This window comes from Clytia hemisphaerica, unplaced genomic scaffold (assembly GCF_902728285.1).
Source record: "Clytia hemisphaerica strain Z4C2 unplaced genomic scaffold, Clytia hemisphaerica genome assembly, whole genome shotgun sequence".
In the NCBI taxonomy this organism is placed as follows: domain Eukaryota; kingdom Metazoa; phylum Cnidaria; class Hydrozoa; order Leptothecata; family Clytiidae; genus Clytia; species Clytia hemisphaerica.
Window position 1 is genome coordinate 17,549 of NW_027103408.1, and position 8,683 is coordinate 26,231.

Sequence of the window (8,683 nt, forward strand, 5' to 3'; positions counted from 1 at the left end):
TTATTGAAATTTTTACGGCGATCTTTAACCGGTTATGACCGATTTAGGGATCCCAACCGTGATCAGGATTAGGATAATGATCTGTCGAAAACGAAAGTGTCCCCAGAAAATTGTGACCTGGTTGATGTATGTATCAAAAACTTCTTTCTTCTACTTTTGACTTGTCATAAGGAGACTTTATCATTACTTTTAGAGACTAAAGAAACGCTACACAGATAGTGATCTGTGAAAAACTAATTTATTTAAAATTATTTAAAAAAATAATGTCAAATTCGATTCCATTATTTTATAAATTTTCTTGTGCCGCTTCTTAGAAGCCGTATACAGTACGTTCTTTATAAGTTTTTTGACATTGAGATTCCCATTACTTTTTGCTAGACGGAACAGAAAGCGATCTTCCATTCACTTTAATAGTTTGTTTGTTAACACCTTTAAACAAAGAGAGAGATCAACCATAGACTATTTATTGTTTCATTTGTTTATTAACACCTTCACATGAAAGAACAATTTTCTTGTTTAATTTCAACAGCTATAAAGGTGTTACAGAACAATACAATTAAAAAAAAAGCAAGTAGAAACCACCTCTAATCTCAAGATCAATCAGAAATAATTTATGCGATTATTCATGCATATATTATGACGTAAAAGAGAAAATAACAATAGGAGACGAAGTAAGGATATGTGACGAAGTAGTGCTATGCACAAGGGGTGTTAAAGAAAGGGGTGTTAATTGAAAAATTTAAAACCTCCTATTGAGGGGAGTCTTTTCCCTCAGAGAAGGAGCGTGTATTCGAAGGAATACGGTAATTACCGAAAGGTATATAATATTCTACAAAGAGTTATTTGATTCTCATAAAGCTGATGCTTATAAGAAAAATAAATATGGTCATATTATGCGTCATCCCTTGTTTACTTGCAAAAACTAATAAACAAAAGATATATTACCCTATCAATTATTGCTTTATTGCTGTAAAGTAGTTGCTTATAAAAAAAATATTTTATTTTAGTGCATTCCATTTTACTTGAAACCCCAATCGCCGAAAGCTAAAACTTAGGGGTTGAAAAGTTATAGATCATTTTCTTATAAAGATGATGCTTATAAGAAAAATAATTTTTTCCATTTTAGGCGCTATTCAATGTTAGCTTTGAAAAGAACCAATAAAGTTAAAACTTATTCGTTGAAAGTTATAGATCAGTTTCTATAACGATGTTTTATAATAGTAGATGCTCATAATAAGATATACTTCTTGTATTTGATAGAAATTAGCTAAAATACCTAAGTCCAAAAAGGTAAAAATAATGGTAAAAGCTATCAATGGTGTACCATTGATTTTAAAGATCGTGTTTTACATATCTGCGCAGAAATTTAATTACATTGCGCACTCGAAATTACTAGTTGTGCAAAATAATTATAATTTGCGCAAAATTACATATAAAGTACATATGCGCAAAATAAGTTAAAATTGCGCAGAAATTACATTTCTCCTCTAACTCTAAACCAAGTAACTTCCCACCCTAACTCCCGACTCCCATACCCACAGAAAAAGACACAGTGTTTCTTTATAATTGGTGGTACGGTTACTCTTTAAATACAAAAGTTTATTCGTTGAGTACTGTATAATAATTCTTGGCTCGAGTGTCATTGTTGTAAATTTGAACTGGTAATTTTCGAGAAAGTAGTGATTGCGAACCGGCCGGCGCGCCACAAACCCTTCGTGAGAGGAAATAATATTCCTCGACCCAATGCACGTCGCGTCCTCGAAAGGCACTACTCTTGAGTCTTGAATTCTCTCATTAAATCGTTCAATTACCGCTTCGTTAATTCGTTTGTAATACGTTAAATGGGAATATATGATAACATCGACCAATGTTAGGATATCGTATCATATCGTTTCGTCTTTCGAGTTCGGAATGCTCGGATTCTTCTCTTGCAGGTGTGTCAGTGGTTGTTCGTTATCGAGTTTTTTTATCGTGTATCTGATTTGTCCGGTTGCTCTTTAGTCGGCTATAGAATCGGAAGTGTTTTTCTGGATACATATCCCGTTTCGTTGCCTCCGGTCATCGTCGATGCATCACATGAAAATAAAATATAAGATTTATGTAAGTAAGGTTAATGTCCAGAGCCCTCGACCCGAGATGTTGTTTTGAAAAAGGGCTACCATTTTTAAACCCATACATGTCTCATCTGAGCATGCGTACTCGAACCCATGTCTCTCGGACTCCCGTCCGCCCATTCACGATCACGCCCTGACGCCCTACTATTTGAGTGTGAGATCGCGGAGAAACTAATTTTCGCTCTATCTTCGACTGCGCGAAAATACGCATCTGCGCAAAAACTACATATCTGCGCACAACACCGTTTCATATCAGACACATATTTCATATCAGGACAGTGTCTGTCTATTGTTATGTTATGCTGATATAAGCAAAATAATGTTTTTCTTTTCCTCTTTCTGACCAATCTTGCTCCACATCCGTGTCAATCCAATGTGAAAAAGCTCGTACATTAAAATTGACGAGTAAGCTCTTATTTAAAAACAAAATCTTTAACTGATAATATTGAAAATAAGCACCTGGAAAATAAGATCTTAAGTTTTTTCAACTTAGCTGTCAGTAAAATTGTTATTTATGCAAATATATGTTGACAGAGTTTGAATTACTGTTGGATTGCAATTTTTTGCTCGTTGAAAAGCTAATCACGAGTTGGATATCATCAAGCGAAACGTGTTTGAGGAAAAGATCGAAAATGAAGATTTAATCGTTGTACTTAGATTATATTGAAAGCCTTCATCAGTATAATATTTTTCTTTGATACTGCTTTTCATTCGTAATAACATTTTAGATAAATACTTTCTTAAAAGCATAGTACTAGTATATAGTAGATATAATATAAAGTACAGCTAAATAGACAGTAGACCGGAGGGGACACTGCCCTTGGGGGGACGTGCCACTGGAGTTTAAAAAGTGGACTCTGTCTAATCCGTTGGTCAGATATAAATATTTGGTAAATCCTGGACCCTGTCAGAGAGAAAAATCGAAAGTTTTACCATTTCCATCCTGAAAAATTACCAAAAGTCGACCCCGTACCCAATATCGCCTAAGTCTTCTCCCCCCGGGAAAGTAGATAGTGAAATTATTTCATTATCACCAAATTATTTTTATGGAAAATCCTATCATTAGAAATAAGTATGTTTGNTGGTGTGTGTTTTGGTATTTTTGGTTGGCGGCTGGCAACCTCGTGCCCGTGTATCCCAGGCTTTATTTACACTACTGATGGACGCCAGAGAATTATCTAGCGCCATATAGTTAAAGCATAAAAAAGCTGATGATGCGCAGGGAAGGAGGTTGGGCGGCTGGCTGATTTTTTTTGCCCCCGCAGGAGCGTAGCGACGAGGAGGCACTCATAGTTTCACGCGCGTGAATTAGACTATTAGACTATTAGACCATTAGACTAGGTACACAGACAGTCATACAGAAACACCATAAAGTGAAAGTATATATAGCTAAAAACTCAAAAAGTCTAGCTTCCTGAAGGCACGTCTCTTCATTGTCTGCGATCATCCTGAAAAAGTACTATGCACTTGAAAAAAAATTTAGGCGCATTTCAACCTAGCATCGTCTAATTTCAACCCCGGGGGGGGGGGTACTAGGGTTGCGAGCTGACGGGGGGTGCCGCCCGACTTTCGAACTTTGGACCCTTACCGGGACTAAAAAAGAGAAAACCAAGGAAAATTTTGTGAATTTTACGACCCTTAGCGGGACATTTGACCAAATTTCGATCTTTCAGGGGGTAAAAAGTTGAAGTTTTCCTATTTTTCCGAGCCTTAGTGGGACTGAACTTTGATTTTCTGATTTTTCCGACCCTTAGCGGGACTTTGGAAGTCCAAAAAAGGTACCCTTAAGGGCGGCACATACCGTACCCTCCATTTGCCTAAGTACCCCCCCCCCCCGGGATTTCAACTTTTCTCTACTGTACGTCTCTCTGAATGGACCACAATGGCATTCCTTTATTTTTCTTTTGACCAATAAAATAGAAGGTTTTGTTTGAGAAGTGCAATCACAGCGTACGCAAGTGGAGGCCGGGCCTTAACTAGGATTAGTTTCTATTTCACCCTATTTAAGATGGCGCAGAACTTTTTGATAAATTTCATACGTAGTATCCTCTTGGCTATTGTTTATTAGGCAAAGTTGCAATAGAAAATTGTTGAAATATAGCAGGGAATGAAAAAAACAAACTATTTCTGATTGGTTACCTTGTTGATTTATTCACCACTATATATTTTGCCTACAATCTAAGATGTCTGTGGCACTATATCAGAAAAGGTCTATTTAGTAGGAGATGTGAAAACCTGTAAGATAATGATACCATAATTTTTGAAATATATCTTTGAGAAGCTTTTCCAGGTTTTCCTTAAATTTCATTAAATTATCAAGCTGCGAATTCTTCAAGTATTTTGTTAATGGAATATAATTTTTTTTTCAAGCAAATGCCTCAATCAATCAATCAATCAACCAACCAACCAATCAATCAATAATTAAATCAATCAATTATTCCTGATTAGTTTTTAATGTTTTAATCTTTAATGTATTAAAGCTTTATAAGTACTTGACATGATCTTTATGTGGGGGCATTTAGTGAAAGCTATGACTAGTTTAAGGGGGGTAGAGGGGACGCGCAGGGTAAGTAGTCCAGAGGGTTCTTCTTAGGGGGGGGGTTTCACTTTTACGGTATGACGGTATTGGGCCTTTTTACCCCCGGTAAATCGGTATCACGAGAAAAAAACGACGGGATTACGGTATTTCATTTTCTACCGGTATCGGTAAATTGCCTGTTTTTTTGTCGGTATTTCGATATTTTTATCAATATAAAACGGTATTTCGGTATAAAACTATTTACCTTTTAGTTTCTTCACGAGTTTCATGCAGAAAAATTTTCAAAAAAGATGAGTCTATTCCGCTATTTTAACCAGTAAAAATTTCTCGCTTCACTCGCATAATCTTGGATGTCCTATTGACTTATTGTCATTGTGAGGTTGTTCAAAATAAGCAAAACTTTACGATATCTAAACAAATAATTTCGATATTTTTCTGGCGGGCGCATTTTTTTAATGACAACTTTTGTGATGCAAATACTGCATCCAACGAATGAGTCTAGATAAAATTTTCTCCGTCAGCACTAAATGATATGGTCTAAATGATATAACTTATATTGCTACTACTAGCAATTAGCTGTCGCTATGAATGCCCCGCCGATAGCAGATATTAGCCCAGAGGAACTTAGTCATGAAGAGAGCAAGGGAATCATAATCAGACTATAAATTGGTGAAATGAGTCTTCATAAAAAGTGCTCAATGTTACTAGAGCTGTTTAAAGTTAAGAAGCCGAGCCGATGCGGTTAAAATTTTCTCAGTAAGATCCATACATAACGAAAGTGTCATCCAACAAAAAACATGTTAATCTACCCTTTCTGATGCAAAGGACTTAAATAAAACCATTAGGTTCAACATATTAGAACTAGAATGACATCAAAGTTGATTTCTTCAATCACCAGATAAAAAATCTAATAAAATCCCTTTTGAAAACCCAAACATAAGAATGTGTACTGTGAAACTGAAAGTGCTTCCCTTTCATAAAGAATATACATAATGCAGATAAAAGGTGAATTTGAAAATGAATTGAATATAATTTCAGTCATTTGATTTGAAATTTAAAACAAGTAACTTTGGACTGGTGGCCATACTGTAGATATAATTTATTTGTATCAAAGGTTACTGAAAATTATATGAAAAACTTAACAATCTTTATACGTGTTCTGCAAAAAGTTTTCAGTTAGAATAAAATTTCTTTGGTTACTAAAGATATGAATTTGATAGTTGCTCTCAAAATTGCCAGGGGAATTTTCAGCACGTGTCCTGTTGTAACACCGTCAACATGGTTAAAACTTTTCATTTCACAGGTAGTAGGTACACATTGTGTTTTTATTTTTTGGACGTCTGGTTCTAAAAGTCAAAAAGTTTGTTCAGTTTTGATTTGAGCAAAGTATACTCCTGCGTTCAACATCAATACGTACAATGTGCCGTGGTGTATTAGTAGAGAGAGTGTCGAGTCTGTTTCATAATATGAGGCTGAAAATCTCGGCGTACATATTACATATCGAAGTACCGTTCTGACAAGTGAATAAACAGCATTTTCAAGTTTGCTTTTTAAGCTTCAATATTGGGTAAATGAATTATCACAAATAGCATCAAATACTTCATAATCCATCGTTTCGGGCTTTTTTTCCGCTTCTGTTTACATTTTTCTGCTCGCTGCTTCCCATGCACAACCATTTTTTTTTGCTGTACACTGTGCTTCAAATGTCCACGAGAATGAATCAGTTCATGTTAGTCTAGTATATTTTCATTGGCATGTCTCACTCACTAAACCTTTTGTAAGAAACTCGATGTTGGTACCAGTTTTTGGCACGTTTTGGCGCAAGGCTTACTCTTTGAAAAATTACTTTCGGCGCATGCAATATCCATATAATTATAGGGTACTCTGGGTTTTGTCTTTCCACCAAAAATTTCAATTTAATTTCCTTCAAAATGAAATCACTATATAGGTAAACAATATGAATTAACGGTCAATTTCCTTTTTGTCTATGCCTTTATAATATCAGCAGGGTTTCGTTAGAGCAGCGCATAACACTCTGTCTGTGTGTGTCAATGTGTAACATCATTCGCATCTCGGACTTCGATGAGTAAAGAGCTCTAAAGATTTTTTGGCGCTCACACCATCTTGAACATTCAACATGTCGATTACAACAAGAAATCAACAAAACCAACAAGAAAAAGAATTTATGAAAGAAAACTTTAACAAAATAAATGAAAAACTAGACAAATTAACACTAGATGAACTCAACATCCAAAAAGATATAACCGAACTAAAAAATGTAATCATAAAAAACTTGGTCGAGTCAAACAAAAAATTGCAAAAAACTGTTGAAAATCTAAAAAATAAAGTGAACAAGCTAGACCACGTGAGAAGAACAAACAATAAACATAGAAAGCAAATCAATATGGAAGGCGAAATAATGTGGAAGTCAGTGGCATATGCACTGATGTAGAGATGAAGAACTGGAAGATAACCGTAATTAAGATTTTGGAAAAGATGATGTGAAAGAGTAACGAAGAACGTATAGAGGCTGCCCAGACCCACCAACACGAAACAACCAAAAAGAACAATTGTCAGGTTTGTGAACAGAAAAAACTCGAAAAACTGTTTAAAAAACAAAAAGAACCTTGGGAATGTCAACTTTAATGAACTTGAACTACCGGATTGCCAATCTACATCAGTGAAAATCTCAACGACCACTTAGAGAATTCTTGGATGTGTGTTCGTTAAAAAGAAAAACCTTATCTTTTCCTACAAGTTTCAAAATGAATCCTTGGTTGTCCCAGCCAAGGAAAACAGCAATGCCAAAAATCAAAGTTTCGCATAAGGACCATCTACTAAAATATTACACAAAATTTCTTCAACCCAGATATAACATTGAAACTACTGAGTAGCTTATTCATATTTTTGCTCGGGTCTTCGAACAATTTTCTTACTTCTCCGCCCATATTAGTTACATTTTTTTCAAAACAAATAAGTTTGCTAAGCCTTTTGTCCATACGATTTTTCAAAGATGGTTGTGCTAGCTATGGTGTACACTAGTGTTGTTTTTCTCATTCAAAGACAGTGGTGCTTTTTCAATTCCGTGGTTTTTGCTTTCCTGTCAGAGGTTTGTTCTTTTTTCTTCTTTTAAAAATCTAGATTATTTTATTTTATACTATTGTGCAGTTTTGTTTGTATAAGTTTCTTCCATCCCTTTTATTCTCTGCTGACCTGTGCTGTGTGTCCCGAGTGTGTCTGTTTTTTAATCTATGCCTGAAATATTCCTTGCTCAGTTTGTACTAAGAATGTCAGGAAAAATGTAACTCAATCCAATGTGATATTTGGACCATTGGATCCACAAAGAAAATGCTCTGGTCTCACGTTAAAACAATTTGAAGTCCTTTCCCTTCTGGGACTGGTTTTGTCCGAATTGCATCAATTAACTCCCTCCTTTTCCTGTTGAATAAACATTAATAATTCTAATGGTGATTGCTCCTGGTGACATGAGTGATAAACTTCGATCCTTAATATCTGATCTCAACAAGGTCCACTACCTTATGACGAAATTGATGATGAGCTTGAATTTATTTCAAGCTATAGCTGTAGTTATGTTGACTGCGAGAATTCAATCGCTTGCAGCCAACCTCCATCTAAATTCTCTGCCTTCACTGAACATTGCTTCACTTTCAAAATTTTGACGACTTGAAGATTTGCTGCCCTCCTCAATTTAAATTAGTTCATAGGGATTTCAGAAACAAAAAGCTTGTTGACACCGAAACAGAAATCCTCGAAAAAAAAAGGACTTTGCTATCCAGGTTACAAAAGTTTTTTACACAACTGAATCTTCTAAAGGTGGAGTAGCCTTATATATTCACACTCTTTCTCTTACAAACCCTAGACAGACCTAGACCAATTTGCTATTCTTCATGTGTCTTAATCATGCTTTGCTGAAATTATCCTACCAAACAGTACCATATCTTGTTGGTATATATCGCCATCCAAAATGGTTGGCTTAATCAAGATTTTCTAAAACCTTGCTTAGTAAATT